At 39.9% G+C, this 26,498-nt stretch overlaps 1 long non-coding RNA gene across 1 annotated transcript; it reads right to left on the bottom strand.

Annotated features, from left to right (window-relative positions):
* Nucleotides 1-240: 240 nt before the first annotated feature.
* LOC124156495 lies at nt 241-18,164 on the bottom strand. The gene is made up of 3 exons (XR_006864338.1): nt 17,856-18,164; nt 3,144-3,400; nt 241-639 (listed from the first exon to the last, which is right to left on the bottom strand). It is a non-coding gene; the product is annotated as an uncharacterized LOC124156495 (long non-coding RNA).
* Between the last annotated feature and the right edge of the window lie 8,334 nt (nt 18,165-26,498).

Below are 26,498 nucleotides of genomic sequence, written 5' to 3'. Positions count from 1 at the left end.
AAACTTCAAAAACATGAGATAAAAGTTAAAGTCCACATTTATTACTGTCACTCACCATCAGAGGACATTCAATGACATACCACCCTTTACCCCAAAATTGCATTTTTTTAAATGGCAATTGAAAGTATTATTCAAACACAAAATGGGTAAACACAAGTTGACATCTAACCATTGCCCACGTAAAGAACAAAAAGGAAAAAAAACTGTCAAAAAAGGAAATAAAAAACCATGTTATGCAAATATAGAAGTTTTTATTTGAGAAACCCTCACAAAACAACATCTTAACATAAGAGACCATTACAGCAATTACAAGCTTTACAATATTGCAACAATAAAAGAATTTCATCCGGTCACAGGTGCCTATTGAATCCTAATGAAAGTTAATAATGGTCAGTCAAAACTGAGAGTGTAACACACAACAACAGCCTTATTTATAGAAAACATTCATTCATAAAAAGAATTAAATGATTAAAAACCACACTCATAGAAAATTGGCTCCCCAACAGCACCCATTCTCACAGCAAAATCCCCCGTGAAATTCCACCATTGACACACAGCACCAGGATGCTCCCATGATACAGTCTTCACTTCACAGAAGTCTTTCAAACCCAACAGGCAAGGACTGCCTGAATTGAATACCTACAAGAAAAGATATTGAAATTTTAGGTTAAAAAACACCAACAACGATCCATTAAGTCACCTAGAGAAAGTGAAGGAACTCCTTCACTGATGAATTAGTTTGCAGGAAGAGTAATGGAATCTGTTTATCACAACCAGCACACATTGAACTCTCCCCAAGATCACAACCAAAAGTAATTGAGGTTGAGAGTCACTTTAGGCTAGATTCAAACTCTTTTGGAAGAGAAATTCAACTTACTGTGGCAACAAATCAATTACGGAAGGCACATCTATTACGTACCCTGAGGACTAACAATTATAAGAGTAAAGTTTACATTCAATGAAACATCAATATCTCCACACACTATGGCTACCTTGGGTAATAAAGGAGAATTCACTAGTTTCAGTTTCAGGAAAATCATTGCTTACAATGGAGCACCAACCACTAATGGCCAAGACGGATCTTCTAGCTTCATAAGACTCAGATCCATCAAAAGAAAATAATGCAATTACCATATCTTATCACTATCAACAGTTAATAATTAATTACTTCAACACTCCATTTTCTCATATCCTTAAATATAATCTCAATGTGGAAATCTCCATACTATAGTCTATTCACTTTATGCCTGCGGATGAGCTTTCGTGATAGCCCGGACACTCTCGGATGGCTCGTTTGATGGGGAGGGGTAGAACCAAGAGAGAGGAGGAGCGAACTTACGTTGCCAAATGTGCATAGCCGCCCTACTTTGTCACTGAAAACGAGTGAGTCATAAGTAGCCACAGGTATTTCGTCCCCGGCGCTGAGATAATATACATACTCATATGGAAGGCATTGAGGATAATCCTTTCATAGAAGCCCGTGGAAGGCATACATAGTCGCAAGAGAACACGTGAGGTTTGGCAACACTGCTCCACGAGCAGATTCACAATGTTCACTCGGCTGAGGTCTGAGAGCGACTTTGAGGCCACGTCTACTGTTTGCTGATTGGGAAAGGAAAAGTCAATTGTCGAGAAAGTTTCCCTCCCCCTATCTCCACTTGCTTTGGCCACACAAGCCTTCCCGCAAGGATAAAATGAACAGAGTATAGCAATATACACACAACTAAGTGGAATATTTTTTACACCCACACATATAAATACAGTCCTACTCCCAACATTAGGCAGGTCAATTGTATTGTGAGGTGACATGTCATGGCTATAAGCTCTTCCAATGATGATGCTATTAAGGCATTCAGCATAAGCCCGTCAATTGACAAGGTCCCTCCCAGGCCGAGATGCAGAGCCCGCTCTGCCAATCGGGCCAGGAGCACTTCCTCTGCCTCCGTACGTGACTAATATCCACTTCCAATCGCATGAATGGCATTCAACAAGCTTCCCTCTTTTAAACAGAGTGCAAAGGTTGTTAAAAGAAGTATTTGAACGGCAGTCATTGTGCTGAAATATCCCTCTATTTTACTTTCTTATTTTAACAGCTGATTTTGATAACTTTTAGGAAACTCGGGCCTGCACTGAATGTGTTAATGGGATGCATTTCAGAGTCATTTGAAAAAAGGGGATAAAATTTAACAAAAGTCATTATATTTATGGTGGCTGCATGTCTAGTACTGGAATGTTTGCCCCTTTTCGGATAGGAAGTGATCATACAATGAACCAGTCACAAGTTGAAATGTAAAAGCAAAAATGCAGAGCTAATTGCTGAAGCAAAAGGTTGGACGCCTCAAACAAAATGCCATGTTTTGAGACCCAAGAGGAAAGTTCAAGATCCTTGCTAATTCATAGCACATAAAACATTGAAGAACATCTTAAAATGCTCCCAATTTGATGGGTGCACCATGGGTTTCAGAGCCCCAGCAACACCGGCCTTTTTAGCAGAATCCTGCACAACTTTGTTCCTTCTCCTGAAACAAAAAACTTAACACCTGCTTCTGCAGTTATTGAACCCGTATAACTCTAGTGCTGCCAACCTTAAACCAGATTGCTCTTTGTATACCTGCACTCCATGATGTGAAAGGTGTACCCCCTTCGAAAGGAAAAACTGACCCAGGAACACAGCTGAAAGACGTACCTTAGCGGCACAATAACAGACTCCATTTCAACTTCCAAGTCTTACTTACATATATCAGTCACCTGCATATTCTACAGGGAGCAAATGCAAGTAGTCCCTGATGCTTATGTGCCAAAAAAAGTAAACGTTAAAAAGGTAGAGTAATTCCTATTGGCACAATTACCGATATAATATCATTACATTCAGTCTAACCTATATTTAACATAGCCACGTGCAAGAGCATATTCTATGGAAAACAATCGCTCATTGGTAGGATAACACAAATAATATGGCAACACCCTTATCCTCAAATGTAAGGTTATGTGGTAAAAAAAGCAGCTTTAAAAATTGATCTTTTCTCTGATCAAAGGAATGAGAAGTGAGCAGACAATGGTGGCAGCACGGTGTGGTTTGCTGGTGCCATGAACGCAGCAGGTACACCACATTTGGCGGCGCGTGGCTGCGGAGTTGGAGGCACCTCTGATCCTGCTGTCTAGAAGTCCATTCTGTTTGCTCGAGAAGGCCATTCCAAGACAATCTCACTGCGAAAGTCATCACCTCCCTGATGACAGTTGTAGGGACTGACGGCAGAGAGGCTGACAGCTTGGTGTCACATAGGCAGCAGCAACCCAGCCTTGAAGCACAGCATGAGGTTCCGCTGCAGTACTGGAGCAGTGCCTTAGAGGTGCCGGGAAGCAGGTGCCAATCAGAGGCTAAAGAAAGCAGCAGAGAAACCTGGCGGAAAGTATCAACCAATACCAACCAATAGTTCAGAAAGTCACTCACACTTCAGGAAAGTAAACAATGAGTAACTTCGTCACTTTCGGAATATAGAAATAAAATTTTCTACATTTATTTTTCCCAAGTAATCTCCTGACATTTTGTGCAAATGACTTTAGATCTTAATGGATTTATTTCATTCATTCTCTTGAGAGTACAATTGAGTTTTAAGGTCATGAATCATAATTAAAATACAGACAGTTGCAAAACACATAATTTTCTACAATAACGGATACTCAGCAGTATTTACTCAATGGTTTATACAAACTGTCATATTTTCAACTATCAATGTGAATACCGACCTTCTTTAATGATGTTTTGACCTTCATGATATGTAGTTAACACAAAAAATGTATTCCATAAGAGTAAGTATGAAGGAGATGCAATGATTAAATTATTATTAATGGCCCAAATTATGTAAGTTAAAACAATGGAAAATAATGTGGTTTGATTTTTAACAGTTGGGCTCGTACTCTTATGTATTTCAATAACAACATTTGGAGCTCAAGCTAATCCACACACAATCATTCATTTATTGCACCAAGTTCAGAAGAGATTGCATAAGATAAGGAAACGTAATATAGATTAGCAGAGCAATTACTAGGCAGTTGCCCACTAAACGACAACAAATAAAATTAGGACATGATATCCATTATAAATACAGTAGTGACACCAACGGTAAACCATGCGATGGAACTACTGAAATAGAAAAATATGTATCACTTCCAACTAATATATCACAAAATTACACAGAGGAAAAAAACGTTAGTACCACATCCTTAAATATAATAATGAAAATCAGAAAATGCATCCAGTGACACACAAGTCAGTAGGCTACACTATAATTCACCTAATCTATTTGTGGGTTATAAGATGAGATTTATGTGATAATAGAGGGTCATGCAAAACAAGAAACATTCAGTATGATGAAACACTGCAGCATGCATGCAAGGATAACTACAGTGCTGCACATTGGAAACCCTTGTTGACCATTCTACAGCCACATAATACCCTGCGAGCCACCACTAGAGTGTTTGGCAGGGGGTGGCCTATCACCAACATGCAGTATGCAAGAGGACTGCCACATGCACCTTTGAACCTATCGATTGTCCATCTACCTTATTTTGCAGCAGATAGGCGTAAAAAGAATTTTAAGTACGAAACAAACTATCTTGATGGCGACGACCTTCCAAATTCATATGTAATAAATTGATCGCCCGTCCACCGTATTTTGCAACAGATGGGCCTCACAGGGAAATATTCTGTGTGGTACAGATCAAACTAAGTATCTTTTGAACGCGACAACCTGCCATTAATGTGTTTTAATGAGTTCCGAGCTTGCCCTTCCACTATATTTTGCAGCAGATAGGCAACAGAAACAATGAAGGTATGCAACGTAGAAATAATAAACGGAAGCGGAATTTCATAGCATATTACCTACACGCACAAGCCGATTGCTGCAAAGAACACATATCCATGTCTCTTTCTCCATTTCCGCTTTCAAGGACAATGTTGCAACGCATCTAATGTGAAACCACCCCGAACATAAATCACACGAAAACCAAGGAGTTAATTGGCAATTCACTTTGATCGCATAATGGGCAGATGGCATTCACGCCTTTCAAACCTTCCACAATAATTCGCAAGCTACTTCCTTGTACTCGTTGGTTCGAGGGACGCTCCTAACTCTGGGCCATTGGCTAGTTTCTCTATACAATAGCATACGTATATGCCGTAGTTGTGTCTCTCAGCTGCGGGTAATGGAACAATTTGTACTCCCATGGGGCCGAACCCTCCCTCCTCACACGGGCTCTATTCCTTAATGCATTTCGGCACGTATTGAAATACTTTTACTCGGACCTCGGCCTGGCCTCTTGGATCTAGGACGCCTGGTGTCTTGGATACTCTAACTTGGCATAGCCCTCCGTAACTACGGGAGCGAACGAATCATTAATGAAATTTACAAGCCACCTCCTCCATTACAAAGTCAAAAAGTCATCAAGGTAAACGCGTTAACGATTATTACCCACCTAGCCCATTACATAAGTTACTTTTTCAGTAGCGCTGTTTTGGAAATAGATTATATCGCAAACTAAACGGTTACATTCAGTTGATAAATGAGGGTGATCTAATGGCTGTATGGCTTTCATTCGCCATACGTTACGATATGGATCTCGGGGACTGGATGTCTTTTCCGGGTGTGCAACTGATGCAACAGGACAGACATTGGCAACCGTCAACCTCGTTTTCTCCATAGATAAAAAGTTGAGCTCTGCGGCCTCAAGGTCAAATGGGGAAAGAAACACTCCAACGGCCGTAACAAGGGACCTCGTCACAGGTATAAACAAAACACTGTGTGGTATGCTGGAATGGGAAAATTCACAGCAGTGACCATCCCCAGCCTCTCAACCGGAAAGCCTTCACTAACACACGATCAACAGTGTAGAAACCTTCGCGAGGGTTTTGGGGGGCCTCGCTGAGGTTGCTCAAGTTAAGAAACACACACACACACAATCACACATACAACACTTACTCCTTGGGTTATACTCCGGGAGAATATGCTCAAAACTGAGCGATGGAACTGCCACCTGGACGGGAAAAGCGTACCGATTTCGGAATCCAAGATTCCCTTCTCAACGCAACTGAGGTTAAAGCTTCACTTCAACAAGGTTGAGCTTCACTTCAACGACTCTTTCTCCCTGCACAGAACATTTGACCATAATGCTATGAATGGGATGAGTCACTTCAACAACCATTTGAAAATCCTAGGGTTATAGAACTGATTGGCTTCTCTGCGTCAAATGTCGTTGAATGCTTTATACATTTCATTGTATCTACAGAAAATCAGGCTTCCTCTAAACAGCCTATCGCATGGCTCCTTCGATTCCTCAGCAACATCACTTTTCACCAAGTTATCCCCCGCCACACCAGGATTTTTTGAAACCAAGTACTTGAAGAAAGCGACAGCAATTACCTCCTTCTCACCTGCTTTCCAACAGCATGACAGGGTGATGATGTTTTTCATTATTCTATCGATGATACGCAATGATGTAGCTCCAACTAACAATGCTAAGACATCTCGCAGAAATGCCCGATGTACTTTGTTATGCAAAGATTGGATTAACTTCCTGACAACAATCCGCATGAAATGCGCGCAACATGTAAACGGAAACCTCGATTACACTTACTGTGTAGCCAATAACCTCCTCATGTGCGATCTCTTAATACCACAACAGAGTGCACCTTGAGAAAGACAATACAAGGGCATGAATGATCGCGAAACTGAAATCACAAACCGCCGCCTTGAAGAGAGACTTGCGTTTGCCTGTTTCCACCTTGCTACGTTAATTAAACGATGATGAAAAATTAGCCAATGAACCTTTGTTATGAGATGATGTAACCATTTCCAAGACTGGTACTATAACATGCCTAATATTAACTACTCCTGCCTAATGGAGCACTCTTCCGACTTCCTCGAAACGGCTTAACGACTGACCCCGTCGAAGTACAGGAAGGGTTTATAAGACGAAGGTAGGGATGCTATAATCTCCATTAGTCTATGCAAAAAGCAATGAACAATCATTGGGAAACCAAAAAATTGGGTGTATATCCTCCTCCCTATAATCCCCCTCCCTTTTACTTAAGTACATCTGATAAAATCTAACAAGGTTTTCTCAATAGTCCCCCGAAGCATTCTCTTCCATTTGCACTCTTTGCAGCACACTATGGGAATGAATTGCTGACATGTTACCACACTCTATAACATCATTATCTAAGCGAAGCATCGACTCTTCACTTAGTGTAAATGTGCCTCTGCTTATCAACCCCTTCCTAACTTCCTCCCTCTGAAATACCACTAAGCGGATGCAGTAACTTCTCCTTACCGTGATTAAAGCTGCCTATGCTATACCAGCGAGCCAGGTCAATTCTATGACACTAAAATGGTTTTGAACTGAGTGACTGTCTTGCATAGCCGGTGCTCACAATACCCCCTCACACTAATTTTTTGGTGGCGCTTACGTACTCAATGATCCTTATCATGGGGAACACTGTGTGGATTGACTATCGTACACCGATTGCGTAGTACATGTGTCCACTTTCTACGAACAAATTTTCCATCTCTATTCATATCCAAGATATGCCGCCATTCCTGGTTATTGAAATGGAACTTACCAAATCTCTTCCACCACGCTTCTGAAAGTAAACAGTTGCTGCCCTCTTAAGTCTAGCCACCACTTATCGCTGAACTCAAACTTGTCCTCTAGTTAGGCCGTTACCGCAGTCGATGAAATGTGTCATGAGTAGCAGCCCCTTAATCTACGTTCCCGAGAACACAAGAGTACCCAGCTCTTCACCAATGAATGCTAATCTCATCGCATTAGTTAAATCTTCGTAGGGTATGTCAATGATGTCACCGTTATTTTTTAATGACACTGACAGAGAGCGGCCTTCAACAAAATTATTCAGCCAAGTTTCATTGTAAAGGGTGAGGAAATATCCCAAGCATACCCTTTCCCTCTTTGTTAGGACTATTGTGCAATTCCTTTGAGAATAATCAATCTGGTAATACCCATGGTTAGTAACATCACCTTCGGAATTTCTAAGTACCGGCCAGAACTTCCAAGGATTTTCCCCTTCATGACCCATGTGTTGCCAGGCCACCGTCAGCATGTGATACCATATGCACACATAGTCTAATTTACATGACAATTAAATTCACTATCAACTATATTAACAGACGGAAACACTTCCTTGAATTGAAAGGATGCAGTCTGAAATGCTGAGATTGGATAGTAAGTGATGTAGAATCTGAGAAGTCTCCCGATTTGCTCGGAACAAGTGACTCAGAAATACCTTGTTGGTCACGGATAAATAATGCTTTCCATAATGAGAAGAAAAAATTCAATCACACACCCACATAAATAAGTCTACACAAAATATCATTGTACCACAACAAACTACACATCTTGTGCACATAAAAAGGCTTATGTAGGAAAACAGTTGTGTAAGAATTAAGAAATACTAACATTGCCTTGTGTCATAAGGAAACTCACAACAAGGGAAATCTCAAAAAAGGTGTACTCTGAAAACATGGCTACTTCCAAGAGTTGCCATGAGAAAAAATTCCCCTGGACCGGGAATCGAACCACGGACCTTTGGCTTTCCGGGCCAATGCGCAGACCACCACGCTATCCAGGTTCTTTAATTCCATGGCAATTATACCGAGGCTCATGGCACTAGATGTTAGGCCCTTGCGGTCCATCAAGGATGGCAACGCGAGGGAGAAAGGACTTCCAAGAAGCCACAACCGGTTGAGAGCCTCAAACCTACGCCCGGAAAGCCAAAGGTCCGTGGTTCGATTCCCAGTCCAGGGGAATTTTTTCTCATGGCAATTCTTGTATAATTCACCGCCGTTCACACGGCAGGGTTTGAAATATTACACATTGCTACTTCCATTTGCCTACTCAGTAATGAAAACTATTTGTAACGTATTTTGTCCAGCAAACGTGAATCGGTAACGAATTTTGAACATCCCTCCTGGCCGCTGGAGATGTAAAATATGCCAATTGTCATAATGGAAGATTTAACAAAAAAGCAAAATTCAAATGAAAACCACTTTATGTTACCCATGCCTGAATTCACAACTTACACTACTCCACACAGATCATCATTGCAAAGAATGAAATACCCATATTTACGCTTTTTGGGACCTAAAATTTCATTTTTAATTCGTCACTACGTATAAAATAGATCAATTTTCGACATTTAATATAACTATTAAACTGATAACGCAAGAATATTACAATAGAATTTGTGAGGGTGAAGTCCCCCCACCCTAACCCCACCTGGGTACGGAACAAGAAGCTGCACATCAGATGCAATAGTAAAAAATCTTAGATTTCAACACTATGAAACTTTAGAAAGTATTTTGTACGCCTTAACTGCATTGCTTCGTTTTGAGGCAAAGATATAAGAAGACATAGGAAAATATATCACACATAATTATTACCCTCGTAAATTGACCTAATAAAATGTTTGGTCCCAATTGCTATTAATAAGAGTGGGCGGGTTGGCCTATTAAAGGTTTTCTCACAGTCATCATCGCCACTGGATACACAAGCCATTATTTTTGGAAGTTAAAGATCTCCATAATTAAAACACTCACGTAAACTCCACAGGCATTTTAATGTCAACTAACCATGGAACTCCGTTCCATTTTCTAAGCCCACATTTTACAGGGAACCAGTGGTGCTGACTCCATGGGGCCTGAGGGGGCTCGGGCCCCCTCAAAAATTTGTTATGGGTGTGAGAAAAAAATGTGTCAGCCTTCTCGATTTTCCCCAAAGTGTCCAGATATCGAGATTCAAGTTATCAGGGTTCTAGTGTTGATCATATTACTCTTCTAAAATGCTTTAAAAACTTAAAACTCACTACTTTTAAAATTTCCTGGGGCAAGATCCCCGGTTTGGGTCCCCCCAATATTTTTTTAAAGTCGGCACCCCTGCAGGGAACCTGAACAGAGGATCCAGGATTTTTTCCAGGGGGAGCACAGGGGTATGACAGTCAAACCATTATCTCATACTTGGGATCAAAAAACAACCGCAACAAATGCAACAATTATTGAACAAAATTTACTGAATTATTGAATATTAAAGTTAATAATTTGAAAATATTAATAAGTTACATACGTACTAATGACATATCTATTATGTCTCCCACTCTAGACATCCATAACTTTTTATTACTCTTTACGTTTTAAACAATGTAATGATGGATATGTATTAAATATAGCCTATTCAAACGACCTTTCGATATTCTGCTGCAAATTTATGTTTTAATTTGGGTAAGGTGGAGAAAAATTGCTCTGCTCAGGGTTTAGCTGTTTGCCCTCACCTATTTCCATCAACACGCACGCGTGAAAAAGGATAAAATGTCACCGAGTTGCGATGGATAGTTTGTATTCATTCATAACGCAGCCTCAATGATTTAATTTCATCTCAATAAAGAGAATATATCACACAGTAATTGTTGTACTTGATCATAATCTCAAGTATGAAGAGATCATTTGCCTCTCAGACCCTTGTGCTCCCACAGGAAAAACGGAGCACATCAACATAATACCCTGCGAGCCACCCTTAGGGTGTTTGGCAGGGGGTGATGAATCACCAGCATGCAATGGGATTCCCACATGCACACCACACGGTCCAAAAAAACGTCATGCATGCTAGCAATTAACACTACCACATGCTGTTAGAAATTATAATAAAATTAACAAACATGCATTTAGTTTTAATAAGTTAATAGGCTACACTACAACTCATCTATTATATTAATGCGATCTAACGCTGCCGTTATAATCTCTTATTGAGCATGGAAAAAGGCATTATGAATCTGTCTGTTCTAGGGTCAACCTCTTATTTTATTTACATGATCTGATCTACCGTGGTATATCGGCGTTCATAAGATACGATCAGAAAAGACACTGCTCTTATCTAAAAGGTTTAGTCCACTTTTAAATCTACGGTCTGATAGATATTCCCATCCGAGTTCATCTAAGATGTCAGGTACACTAACAAGACAATCCTAACGAAACCCAACACTGGTAACGTATTCGAAGTGGGGCCTACTGATGGAAAAGTAGTTAATGTTGTCTCACTTTATCGTCACACTTTCCTAATATTCTTTTCTACATCTACATAATACCCTGCGAGCCACCTCTAGGGAGTTTGGCAGGGGGTGATCAATCACCAGCATGCAATTGGACTCCCGTATGCACACCACAAACACACCACCACTTTAAACAAAACCCATTTTATAATTAGCTTAACCAGTTATTTCCACGATTGATCATAATTGAGTATAACTCCTAGACAGGGGCGCAGCTGGGAATTAAGGCTAGGGGTTATGTGCAACTAATACCGAGGTGTGTGTGGGGCGTGGAATACCCACCAGGATAAGCGGCAGGTGCGAGATTGATAAATTGCGGAATTTCAAGATAAATGGTTCAAATTTTATGGCTTTCTGAGGGATATTTTATTAATCCTTACCCTACCCCATTAGTAATATCAATCCAATTAAGTAAAATGGATTTAACTTAAAATTTATCTAACCTTTGTGGGGGGTTTTATCCCCCAATACTCCACCTAGCTGCGCCACTGCTGCTAGATATTTCACGGATTTAAGTCTCTAATTGGGTACACCAAACGATATAGCTATATGTCGTGGGGCATTTTTCTTTTTCCAAAATTCATTATGTACGAGCCAATTTTTCAAATATTATTCCAACTGCCATGTATCGCACCACGCTTGGATAGCAACAAGGTCGTTCGGTAGTTCATCCCTATCTATACTGGAACTGAAATTGATTGGGAGTCCAAATGCATGCTGCTTGCTGGTGATTGATCACCCCCTGCCAAACACCCTAGAGGTGGTTCACAGGGTATTATGTAGATGTAGATGATATCCCTGTAAAATAAAACGTCGTCTGCAAATAATTGTAGCTTACTTTGTTTGTTTGTACGAAGGCGCGGAAATAACGTGAGATATCAAATATCTCCCGTGTTCTAAGTTTGTTCATGCAAACGTGCAATTGCACACCGTTATGAGAAATTAATGCAGTTCCAAACTGCACGATTACCAGCCCCGAGGACACTACGAAAGCTACAAAACATTGCGTCGGCATAGTAAAAGATTCTGAGATTACAATTTCAATTTACTAGGAAGCAACTGGCTACAGTATATCAGGCGAGTTAGGACGGGAATCTTTAAAGGAGCGTAAAGCAAAGCATATGTTAAATATACTATTGAAGTGAGAATCACATGCGTTATATTTTGTAACCGTGTGGCCAGTGGAGCAGCGAGGGGGGGGGTTTTGGGGGATAAACCCCCCCCCAGAGCTCAGAGAAATTTTTAAATTTAATCCTTTTTACTTAATTGGATTGATATTACTAATATAATAGTGTAAGGATTAACAAAATACCCCTCAAGGCCTGGTTACACGGTACATTAACACATACAAGTTAATGTACGTTTGCGTGAATGGTTTTGGTGGACCGGAACGGAACATGCACGAATGTATGAACCAAATTACAACAGGTTCTATTTCCCGTTCATGCATTCGCACAAGTTGGGTGGTTACACGGTGCATTTTGGCGTTCATACATTTAGACATTAACCCGTACGTGTTAATGTATTGTGTAACCAGGCCTTCAGAAAGCCGAAAAACTCATCATTCTACATGTACATAATACCCTGCGAGCCACCTCTAGGGTGCTTGGCAGGGAGTGAAAAAACACCTCTGAACCATTCTAAATCCTTCTGAACCATTTATCTTAAAACTTAGCACCTACCGATTATACTAGTGGGTATTCCATGCCCCGCACACGCCGGTATTCGTTGCATCTAACCTCCCCAGCCTTAATTCCTGGCTGCGGCCCTGCGTGTGGCATACATCCCACACAGCACAAAATATCCACTGTATATCCATTGGATATCCATAATGTCCACCACACATCCATCGCCACGGGATATATCCTATGTATATACAATGGATATCCATGGCTGGATATCCATCAGAGTACAACAATGAATATCCAATGGATATCCAAGAGTGGATATCCATTGGATATTCATCAGAGGACACCCATGGATAATAATTATTTATAATGAGTAGTTACAGTATGAACGTAAAAATCAATCTATACATGTTTTCTATGACAGGGGTTACTAAATGATATTACAAAATAATAAGAATAACTACTTAACCCGTTCGAGATGGCGGAGTTTTCGTCTTAGCATGACTGCTGTACTGATCCCCAAGTGACTCTTCTTTCTACTGGTACGGAGCAGGGGCGCAGCTATAGGAATTAAGGCTGGGTGGGGGGGAGGGTTTAGGTGCAACTAATATGTACCGGGGTGTGTGGGGATATGGAATACACGCCAGGATAAGCGGTAGGTGCGAGATTAATAAATTGCAGAATTTTAAAATAAATGGTTCAAAATGGTGAGTTTTACGGCTTTAGGAGGGATATTTTATTAATCCTTACGCTACCTATTCTATTAGTAATATCAATCCAATTAATTAAAATGGATTAAACTTATAAATTTCTCTGAGCTCTGCGCGGGGGGGGGGGAGTTCCTCCCCCCAAAACCTCCCCCTCGCTGCGCCATTGGTACGGAGCATTTTTGGAGGACATTCGTTAAAACGTGTCTCGCCGATAATCACACGGGAGGGGGGAGCACATGTGCTCCCTCCTCCCTTGGAGAGGAGGGAGCACATGTGCTCCCTTCTCCCCGGAGAGGAGGGAGCACATGTGCTCCCTCCTCTCCGGATTTTCGACCCTACCAGTGTCATCGGTTCGAGGTCAACTCATGGGTTGCTTATATGTGTTTGGCACATGGACAATTGTTTCTTGCACGTAAATTGCAGACTTTGAATTGAATTCCTAGTTTTCTTCTGAGCCTTGTCAAATTTTAAACGAAGTTCTAAGGTCAATATTAACGCATTTAATGCAGCATCAATTTCCATGTTGATGTTTATAAAGAACTCGAAATATAAGTTAATATTTATCGTAAAATTTCGTTTAAAAATTGTAAACCCTGCTCAAAAGACAAAGAATTCAATTCTTAGTTTATATTTATTGAGAAAAGAACAAATATTTATTTAGAAAACTGACTGGATAAACAATTGCATGACCGCGGTCCCTTTTACCCCTAAGAGGGGTAATAAAGGCGAAGGGTCAGGGTAGTTGCTCCCGGACTCCGAGGGTAAAGCCTAAACCCCGCAGCATTGGGTCCCGAAACAAAGACGTCGTACACCCGCGACCGTCATGAAAGGGGGAAAGCTGGGAAACGTTTTTTCGCAGTTTTACTGGTTTTACTTTTGACTTGACATCCGAGTGACCACGTTTTTCGAAACTAGTGTCTTTGCGAGTGTCAGTTATTGAGGCTAGTGCGACAAAACTATATTCATCACTTCGTTTTTCGCGAGTGAATTTTAAACTGCTGTCACTAGTTCATTCTGTGTGACGCATTTGCTGGACTCCTCCGCCAGATTTCGACAGAAGTTTTTAAAGGTAAGTGTACGCGTACTATTAATAGCTGACCATATTCGTTAACATACCAGAGAGCACAAAAATCTCATGAAAGCGTTTCAAAAACAGCTAAAAAAAAGTACTGAAACAGTAAGTAATTAAGTCCGCCCGAAAACATTTTTTTCTCGACCATAAACACGTGTTTAAAGACGTAGGCCTTTAAATGCCTTTTCATGTGGCATCAGAACGTTTTCATGCAGTTTCAATTACGTTTTTTCGGCCCTAACCACGCTTTTTATGCTACGAAATTTTTTATATTCTAATAACATTTTCGATGCCCTAATTTAAGAGCAAAAAAACAACAAAACAAATTTAAGAGGGAATAGGTACGTTAAATCTTAAATACGGGCATCTTATTGTGAAAATGTGTTAATGGATCGATTACCTCGGTGTGTGATGAAATTCTTTGTTTTCTGTTTCTACCAGTCGGTTTGTTGTGGCGAAGACAATAATTTCGACAAAGATTTTATGTAATTATGTCTTCTTGATCATCATTTAATAGTTTTACCAGTCAAAATGTGACCAACTTTTATTTGCAGTACTAGAAAAAGATTGCATCTAAATTAATAAGCTTAGCGACTATTATTATAATTTGTGCTAAGTGCACATAGTGGACCTTGTCTTTTTGAAAGATTAACTATCATGTACTTGCCCCTTTTTTTGGATGTTATGATTATTTACTTTTATCTCTTTGCTATAGGCGGTGTTAGAGGTAATTTCCCTAATGAAAAAATTACGGACAAAGTAATAATTGATTCTGTGAAAAACTGGTTGCGACACGGAAAGGCGAGGGCCATCAATGAAGCCAGGTAAACAATTCTGGTAGAGTCCTGAAATTACTATGTTCATTATTAATATTTGGCTTATTTATTTAATATTACAACACACAGAAATATCTATACAGAGAGCATATCATTATTCCTATTTTAGTCTGTCATTAATTATGATGGTGGCCTAGGATGATCTTTAAATTATTTAGACTTTTGCATTATTGTTCCTACTATGGAGTTCCTTTTCATTGAAACAAAAACACAATTTTCAGCTACGTGACATTGGATTTATACTTCTGAGCTTACTGTAAAGGAATAATTTTAAATTGTTAGAGCACTAACCTTAGTTATTTACAAGCTCTATTATTTATTTCAGGAATATCCAGGAACCTGGTGCACATAATAATAATAATGTTAATAATAATTGAGTTTAAATAATGAAATTCATACATATTCTAATTAAAACAAAATAGCATTGTATTGTAAAAGTCATAAGTTAAATAAATTTCATTTCAGAATGTTATTGCTCTTTCATCCATCATTTATACCTCTGGTGATATCCAAAATCTTAGTCTGTTAAATTAATACAAGGTTCTCAATCACTGCTTGGTGTGTTTACTTATTCATTGCAAAAGAATGCATTAAATTAATGTAGCCAAACAAAGAAAAATTTAAGGCATTAACTCAAGTATAATTTCTATTTTACAGTGTAGTTGTGGATATTTGGTGGATCCACTCAATATCCTGTAGGTAGCATGCCAATTTTTGGGGATCTCCAAGATTTTCCCTAGACTCTGTATATCCCTTAGAATTCAAGACGATTTGTAATGAATATCCATTGAATACCTAAGTATCGTGGATATCCACTGGTTATCAAATGAATGTCCACAGGATCCTCGATGAGTATCCACTAGATGTCTAATATTTGTCTATGGCCTATCCAGATAGAGAACATTTGGATATCCACTGAAAATCCACTACAAATCCAGAGCATTCTCAATGGATATCCACTGGATATCCAATGGATGTCTAATGTATGTCTATGGCCTATCCAGATAGAGAACAGTTGGATATCCACTGAAAATCCACTACAAATCCAGAGAATTCTCAATGGATATCCACTGGATATCCAATGGATGTCTAATGTATATCCATGGCGTATCCAGATAGAGGACATTTGGATATCCACTGGATATCCATTGGATAAATCTATGGATATCCAATGGATGTCATGGCAACCAACATGGATATCCATTGGATATCCAATGGATATATTTGTGCTGTGTGGGATGTAGCATTCCTCTTGCATGCTGAATTTTTTACACCCTGTCAAATACCCTAGAGGTGGATGGCAAGGTATTATGTAGATGTATACTTCGTTTAACATCGTACTAGAAGTACTTCGACAGTTGAATCCGTGAAATATCTAGGGGTTAGACTCAATAATGATCTATCGTGGAATAAACATATTCGAGAAATAACCGGTCAAGTTAATCGTAAAATGGGTTTTGTTAAAAGAATATTAGGAAAGTGCGACGACAAAGTGAGAGAAATTAGCTTCTTTTCCCTCGTTAGACCACATTTGGAATACGCTGCCAGTATTTGGGACCCTCATGAAAAAGGCTTGATAACAGAGTTAGAACGCGTGCAAAGAAGAGCTGTCAGGTATGTGAAAGGTCGTTACGATAGTCTTGTTAGTGTAACTGACCTCTTAGATAAACTCGGATGGGAATCTCTGTCGGACCGTAGATTGAAAAATAGACTAAACCTTTTAGATAAATTCAAGAGCAGTGTCTTTTCTGATGAAGTTAACCATATCTTGCGGACGGCAACGTACTACGGAAGATCAGATCATATAAATAAAATAAGAGAGATAGATTGCAGAACAGACAGATTCCGAAAGTCATTTTTTCCACGATCAATAAGAGATTATAACGGCAGCAATAGAACTCGTAAATAGATAGCATGACTTATAGTGTAGCCTACTAACCTATGTAACTATTTCTAAAAGCATATAGTAGTATAGTTTGTTATTATACGGGACGTTTTTTGGACGGTGTGGTATGCATGCTGGTGATTGATCACCCCCTGCCAAACACCCAAGAGGTGGCTCGTAGGGTATTATGCAGATGTACTATGGTTGACGAGACCACAAGAAGAAAATATAGGAAATAGACCGCAAAACAGATATTTTAAATGTATTTCATCCCTACGACCAACCGACGGCAACGGGATCAGATTAATGAAAATAATACCATCACTCGCAGGGATGATTCATTGCATGATTATGTTTCATTCCACTAGCCTGCTGCAGATGGATTTATTTGCAGCAGAAATTACTAACCTTTGAATAAATGAGAACGGATTTCACCATTATAATAATGCGTAATGCTATAATGACGGCGTGGTGTGCATGAGGGGATCCCCTGCATGCTACTGATTGATCACCCTTTATCAAACATTTTTATACGAGTCTCGCAAGGTTTTCTTGACATTCTAAACGGCAAGCTGGCATTGAAGAAGCAAATAAAAGACTATTCGACTTACCACAATTATCAGTCAGGCAACCCAATGCATTCGCCGGTCTCCCACTGCCGAACACCCTAGATGTGGCTCGAAGGATATTATGTAGATGTCTTTCCTCAACAGTCTCGCCTCACGAAACGGTTCTCCGCAATCCCGCAATCAACTGAAGACCAGACGCCACCAACGATAAATGCCTAGCCTCCTCGGGGTTTGCAGAATTATCGTCAAGGAAACGCCCCCTGGCTCTCCCCCCAATCCCGCCAGGAGTCATCCATCCACCGCCATTGGCCAAAATGACGAGGGGCTGCCTGTGCTAATGCCTGAAACGCCTTAAACCTCTGAAACGGAATGAAAAACAGAAGAAAAGAGGAGGGGGGTATCCTCCCGAGGTGTAAGAGGGGGTGAGCCAAAGCCATTGGAAAGGGAAGCAAAAAAAAAAAACCAGACGATGACTCAGGGAAGTAAAAAGGAATTCGGGAAGGCCCAACTCCATTGTATAAGCTCCTGCTCAGCATAATAGCCCAAGTTGTGTTCAAGGTAAATGTATTCTCAGAAGAAATCTCAGCACTATCTCTTCTGCTTGAAAAAATTCCATTTCGTATGTTCAGGAGTTTACGAAGGAGAGCACCAGTCAGCCTCGTTGAAACTTAATTTTTGTTGCCACTTCGAGCGCATTTTATACGGTGTTCGAAACACTACATCTACATCTACAAATTACCCTGCGAGCCACCTCTAGGGTGTTTGGCAGGGGGTGATCAATCACCAGCATGCAGCATGCATTTGGACTCCCACATGCACACCACACCGTCCAAGAAACGTCCCGTATAATAACAAACTATACTACTATATGCTGTTAGAAATAGAATATAGAATAGAAATTCAGAAACATGCAGTAAGTTTTACATAGGTTAGTAGGCTACACTACAAGTCATCCAATCTATTTACGCGCTCTATTGCTGCCGTTATAATCTCTTATTGATCGTGGAAAAAATGACATTCGGAATCTGTCTGTTCTGCAATCTATCTCTCTTATTTTATTTATATGATCTGATCTTCCGTAGTACGTTGGCGTCCGCAAGATATGGTTAACTTCGTCAGAAAAGACACTGCTCTTGAATTTATCTAAAAGGTTTAGTCTATTTTTCAATCTACGGTCCGACAGAGATTCCCATCCGAGTTTATGTAAGAGGTCAGTTACACTAACAAGACTATCGTAACGACCTTTCACATACCTGGCAGCTCTTCTTTGCACGCGTTCTAACTCTGTTATTAAGCCTTTTTCATGAGGGTCCCAAACACTGGCAGCGTATTCCAAATGTGGTCTAACGAGGGAAAAGTAGCTAATTTCTCTCACTTTGTCGTCGCACTTTCCTAATATTCTTTTAACAAAACCCATTTTACGATTAGCTTGACCGGTTATTTCTCGAATATGTTTATTCCACGATAGATCATTATTTAGTCTAACCCCTAGATATTTCACAGATTCAACTGCCTTTAACTGCGTGCCCCGAATGACATAGTTACGCTGTAGGGAGTTATTCTTCTTCCAGAAATTCATTACGACGCATTTTTCCAAATTTAATTCTAACTGCCAAGCATCGCACCAAGCTTGGATAGCAGCAAGGTCATTCGTTAGTTCATCTATACATCTACATCTACAAATTACCCTGCGAGCCACCTCTAGGGTGTTTGTCAGGGGGTGATCAATCACCAGCATGCAGCATGCATTTGGACTCCCACATGCACACCACACCGTCCAAGAAACGTCCCGTATAATAACAAACTATACTACTATATGCTGTTAGAAATAGAATATAGAATAGAAATTCAGAAACATGCAGTAAGTTTTACATAGGTTAGTAGGCTACACTACAAGTCATGCAATCTATTTACGCGTTCTATTGCTGCCGTTATAATCTCTTATTGATCGTGGAAAAAATGACATTCGGAATCTGTCTGTTCTGCAATCTATCTCTCTTATTTTATTTATATGATCTGATCTTCCGTAGTACGTTGGCGTCCGCAAGATATGGTTAACTTCGTCAGAAAAGACACTGCTCTTGAATTTATCTAAAAGGTTTAGTCTATTTTTCAATCTACGGTCCGACAGAGATTCCCATCCGAGTTTATCTAAGAGGTCAGTTACACTAACAAGACTATCGTAACGACCTTTCACATACCTGGCAGCTCTTCTTTGCACGCGTTCTAACTCTGTTATTAAGCCTTTTTCATGAGGGTCCCAAACACTGGCAGCGTATTCCAAATGTGGTCTAACGAGGGAAAAGTAGCAAATTTCTCTCACTTTGTCGTCGCACTTTCCTAATATTCTTTTAACAAAACCCATTTTACGATCTATATCTTTGCTGGAACGGATTTCTCTGTAAACTACAGCGTCGTCTGCAAATAATCGTAACTTACTCTGCACTACTTCGCCAATTTCGTTTATATAAAGAAGGAATAGGAGTGGGCCAATGACACTACCCTGAGGAACGCCAGAAGTCACTCTAACCTCATTGGAGACTGCACCGTCTACCTGCACCGTTCACTACGTGAACATCTTCATAAGCCCCTACGATCACCACCTCAAAGTTGATTGGCAGGGGGTGTGTTGCTTTACCTACGTCAATTCGTCACTCCTGAATTTCATGCAAATGAGATTCATCACTTAGTAAAAAAAATCAAATTACTGAAAGCGTTCTTTATTAAGCTCACCAAAAACGGATGACATTTCCATTCCGTTATATTTTTTTCGCTAGATTCCCGCACGTATAAATATTACTTGGTATCCCATGATGACAATGACCGTGCGGTGTGCATGTGGCGGTCCTCTTGCATGCTGCATATTGGGGATTGGTCACCCCATGCCAAACACCCAAAAGGTGGCTGACAAGGTATTAAGTATGACAAGGTATTAAGGATGACTAAATCCGCCACGAAGGAAGCGTTCCGGAATGCGTTCACGAATTTTAAAAGAAAAACACTAGTAGAGCAGTTACAGGATAACCCAAAAGCATTTTGGTCATATGTTAGGGAAGTTCAAGGTAAACGATCTACCGTATGTTCGCTGAGAAACGACAATGGAGATGTGTTGACAAGCAGTTACGATAAAGCCAATTTATTAAATTCCTACTTTAAGAGCGTGTTCACGGAGCCTTCCGAAAACTCACCCGGGACCGATGACAATCCGTGTATTCATAAGATGCCAGCTATTGACATTAGTACGCTCGGAATAGAAAATATATTGAAATCGCTTAGTCCAAATAAATCACCTGGTCCAGACGAAATCCCTTCTCGTGTATATAAAGAACTAGCCTCAGAACTTGCCCCCTACTTGCAGTTAATATTCAGTAAATCCATCAAGCAACACGAAGTACCTAATGACTGGAAAATCGCTAATGTAACGCCTATATTTAAAAGTGGAGACAAGGAACAGCCATCTAATTACAGGCCGATATCTTTAACGTCCATCTCTTGCAAAGTCATTGAACACATCGTAGTCAGCTCGGTAATGAAACACCTAGACGCGCAAAACTTATTAATGGGAAATCAACATGGATTCAGGAAAAGCAGATCGTGCGAAACTCAGTTAGCGCTTTTCGCCCACGATATTTTAGTCTCCGGGGAAGACAACATTCCAGTAGACGCGATTTTTCTTGATTTCAAAAAGACATTTGATAAAGTACCCCACGGAAAGTTAATATTAAAACTGAAATCTTACGGTCTAGACGAAGATGTCATTTCCTGGATTAGAGAATTTTTGAGCGACCGCGTCCAAAGAGTAGTATTAGACGGTGCAGTCTCCAATGAGGTTAGAGTGACTTCTGGCGTTCCTCAGGGTAGTGTCATTGGCCCACTCCTATTCCTTCTTTATATAAACGACATTGGCGAAGTAGTGCAGAGTAAGTTACGATTATTTGCAGACGACGCTGTAGTTTACAGAGAAATTCGTTCCAGCAAAGATATAGATGAACTAACGAATGACCTTGCTGCTATCCAAGCTTGGTGCGATGCTTGGCAGTTAGAATTAAATTTGGAAAAATGCGTCGTAATGAATTTCTGGAAGAAGAATAACTCCCTACAGCGTAACTATGTCATTCGGGGCGCGCAGTTAAAGGCAGTTGAATCTGTGAAATATCTAGGGGTTAGACTCAATAATGATCTATCGTGGAATAAACATATTCGAGAAATAACCGGTCAAGCTAATCGTAAAATGGGTTTTGTCAAAAGAATATTAGGAAAGTGCGACGACAAAGTGAGAGAAATTAGCTACTTTTCCCTCGTTAGACCACATTTGGAATACGCTGCCAGTGTTTGGGACCCTCATGAAAAAGGCTTAATAACAGAGTTAGAACGCGTGCAAAGAAGAGCTGCCAGGTATGTGAAAGGTCGTTACGATAGTCTTGTTAGTGTAACTGACCTCTTAGATAAACTCGGATGGGAATCTCTGTCGGACCGTAGATTGAAAAATAGACTAAACCTTTTAGATAAATTCAAGAGCAGTGTCTTTTCTGACGAAGTTAACCATATCTTGCGGACGCCAACGTACTACGGAAGATCAGATCATATAAATAAAATAAGAGAGATAGATTGCAGAACAGACAGATTCCGAATGTCATTTTTTCCACGATCAATAAGAGATTATAACGGCAGCAATAGAACGCGTAAATAGATTGCATGACTTGTAGTGTAGCCTACTAACCTATGTAAAACTTACTGCATGTTTCTGAATTTCTATTCTATATTCTATTTCTAACAGCATATAGTAGTATAGTTTGTTATTATACGGGACGTTTCTTGGACGGTGTGGTGTGCATGTGGGAGTCCAAATGCATGCTGCATGCTGGTGATTGATCACCCCCTGCCAAACACCCTAGAGGTGGCTCGCAGGGTAATTTGTAGATGTAGATGTAGATACGGCTTTTGTTGCCGCAAGACGGGACTTGCGCCAATCTCGTTTTCCGCACTCGGGCACTCACGGATTCAACAGTCTCTAATTGGGTACTGTTGAATCCGTGAAATATCTAGGAGTTAGACTCAATAATGATCTATCGTGGAATAAACATACACATAAACTTAATGCATGTTTCTTAATTTTATTATTGTTTCTAACATCATACAGTACATCTACATAATACCCTCGAGCCACCTCTAGGGTGTTTGGCAGGGGGTGATCAATCACCAGCATGCACACCACACCGTCCAAAAAACGTCCCGTATACTAACAAACTATACTACTATATGCTGTTAGAAATAATAATTGAATTAAGAAACATGCATTAATTATTACATAGGTTAGTAGGCTACACTACAAGCCATGCAATCTATTTACGAGGTCTATTGCTGCCGTTATAATCCCTTATTGATCGTGGAAAAATTGACATTCGGAATCTTTCTGTTCTACAATCTCTCTCTTATTTTCTTTATATGATCTGATCTTCCGTAGTATGTTGGCGTCCGTAAGATATGGTTAACTTCATCAGAAAAGACACTGCTCTTGAAGTTATCTAAAAGGTTTAGTCTATTTTTGAATCTACGGTCCGACAGAGATTCCCATCCGAGTTTATCTAAGAGGTCAGTTACACTAACAAGACTATCGTAACAACCTTTCACATACCCGGCAGCTCTTCTTTGCACGCGTTCTAACTCTGTTATTAAGCCTTTCTCATGAGGGTCCCAAACACCGGCAGCGTATTCCAAATGTGGTCTAACGAGGGAAAAGTAGCTAATTTCTCTCACTTTATCGTCGCACTTTCCTAATATTCTTTTAACAAAACCCATTTTAAGATTATATATAGCATAGAGTAGTATAGTTATTATACAGGACGTTTTTTGGACGGTGTGGTGTGCATGTGGGAGTCCAAATGCATGTTGGTGATTGATCACCCCCTGCCAAACACCCTAGAGGTGGCTCGCAGGGTATTATGTAAATGTCTCTAATTGGGTACCCCGAATTATATAATTAATCGAGTACAGCGCAGGGCGGCCAGATTTGTGATGAGTTGTTACGACAAAAAGTGCAGCGTTTCAAGTATGTTAAACGAGTTAGGATGGGAATCTTTACAGGAGCGTAGATCGAAGTATAGGCTTACTTAGGAAACTCGAAGATAATATTTTCTCAGACGACGTGAAGCATATCCTTCGTTTACCATCGTACTATAGTAGACGCGATCATGAGAAAAAATTAAAGAAATAGACTGCAAAACAGAGAGATTTAAATGTCATTCTTCCCTCGTACTAGCAATGTTGTCTCAATTGAAAGGATTAATGGCAACGCTCGCTAGGATCACCCATTGCATGTTTTTTCGTAGTTCTAACCTTGCATGTATTTGCTCTAGGAATTACTAACCATTAGCAATTTTTTTATGAATAAGCATGTATATTTTTCTAGTGTGCGTAATATTTCTTTGACTGTGTGGTGTGCATGTGACGGTCCAATTGCATGCTGCATGTTGGTGATTTGTCACCCCCTGCCAAACGCCCTAGAGGTGGGTCGCAGGGTATTATGTAGATGTAGATAGATGTAGATTATATAGCTACGTTTTAGGGAGTTGTTCTTCTTCCAGCAATTCATTACGACGCATTTTTCCAAATTTAATTCTAACTGCCAAGCATCGCACCACGCTTGGATAGCAGCAAGGTCGTAGATTACGTAGATGTAGATAACCTGCGAACCACCTATTGGGTGTTGGACAGGGGTTGATCAATCACCAACATGCAGCATGCAATAGGATTCTCACATGCACACCAAAATGTCCATAAATACGTTATGCTTACTAACAAATTATAAACCCACATTAATACAGCACCAAAACTTACCAACTACTCATCAAGATTACCTGCCAATAAAGCTAAAACACACAAAATACATTTTTAAGTTAGCTAAGTCTATTCTATTCTCATAATTTGTTAGTGATATTAATAATAATCGTGATGTTTTTTTAAACGAGATGTTTTACTTTCTAGTAAAAAAGTACACTATAAGTTATGCATGATCGGCGATTAGGCCCATCCTCCAGTGGAGCCTTTTATTGAAATCATGCATGTCAGTAGATTAAATAGTTATGGTATTGCGACTTTTTATGTACCTAGGATTAAGTCAGACTTCAGAATAAGACATCAAACATTTCAGTGTTTTAACTGTGTTTGTGTATTCTATTACTGTGCCTTTTTTATGCTTTTTTTAGATAAACTCGGATGGGCATCTCTGTCAGACCGTAGGTTGAAAAATAGACTAAACCTTTTAGATAAATTCAAGAGAATGCAAGAGTATTTTCTGACGAAGTTAACCATATCTTACGGACGCCAACATACTACGGAAGATCAGATCATATAAATATAATAAGAGAGATAGACTGTAGAACAGAAAGATTCCGAATGTCTTTTTTTCCACGATCAATAAGAGATTATGGTATAATCAGTTTTTCAGTCGTTATCATTCGTTATTTACCATAAGCCGCCGCACAAAAATTTCTGCAATGCAGGAGCCTTCCAAACCATTCTCTCTATAGGCAAAATCATTTCAATATTCCGAGAACTGACCAGGCTTAGTGTTCTGGGAAGTGGGTTGGTCTCACAGCTGGAGAAATTTTAACGAGTGCACTCGGAACCCGGAAGCATTATATTGCGAATGGTAAGAGCAATTAGGAGGCAAGGCGAGGTTTCCGAGAACTCATCTGCCAGGTAGGGTTAGGGTCGTTTTCGAATGCACTGGGAAAATTTCCGTGGGAGCATTGGAATGAGGGTGAGGGGATGAAGGAATGGGGGGTGGAGGCGGGGAAACCCGAATGTCGGTTATTTTTTCCCCGGCCGTTGATTTCACCCTCTAAAATAAGCTGTGGAGTAGGGTGTTTTTTGAGCACTATGGGTATTTTTTAGACTAAAGGGTGTGTCATCTAGCGGGATTAGAAGGGGTTTAACAAACAGTATCTTTTTAAGTAACCTCTGATACATGCAACAAAATTGCTAATTGGGAATCTAAATCATACGTAAAGGCCATCAAGGTACTACATGTTATCACAAAACCTACTCTAAGAGCAGTTGATATAGAATACATTTATATTGGAACGACCTTGCTGCTATCCAATCGTGGTGCGATGAGTGGCAGTTAGATTTAAAATTTGAAAAATTGCATAAGTAGTAATAAATTTCTAGAAAAAGGATAACTCCCCACAACATAGCTATATCATTCGGGGTAACCAATTACGTCTACATCTACATATTACCCTGCGAGACACCTCTGGGGTGTTTGGCAGAGAGTAATCAATCACCAGAATTTATCTAAAAGGTTTACTCTATTTTTCAATCTACGGTCCGACAGAGATTCCCATCCGAGTTTATCTAAGAGGTCAGTTAAGATATGGTTAACTTCGTCAGAAAAGACACCGCTCTTGAATTTATCTAAACGGTTTAGTCTATTTTTCAATCTACGGTCCGAATGAGATTCCCATCCGAGTTTATCTAAGAGGTCAATTAAGATATGGTTAACTTCGTCAGAAAAGACACCGCTCTTGAATTTATCTAAACGGTTTAGTCTATTTTTCAATCTACGGTCCGAATGAGATTCCCATCCGAGTTTATCTAAGAGGACTGTTACACTAACAAGACTGTCGTAACGACCTTTCACATACCTGGCAGCTCTTCTTTGTACGCGTTCTAACTCTGTTA

Source organism: Ischnura elegans, chromosome 3 (assembly GCF_921293095.1).
Source record: "Ischnura elegans chromosome 3, ioIscEleg1.1, whole genome shotgun sequence".
NCBI classification, from domain to species: Eukaryota; Metazoa; Arthropoda; class Insecta; order Odonata; family Coenagrionidae; genus Ischnura; species Ischnura elegans.
Note: the sequence above shows the minus strand (reverse complement) of the source record. Positions and strands in the feature narration are given on the sequence as shown.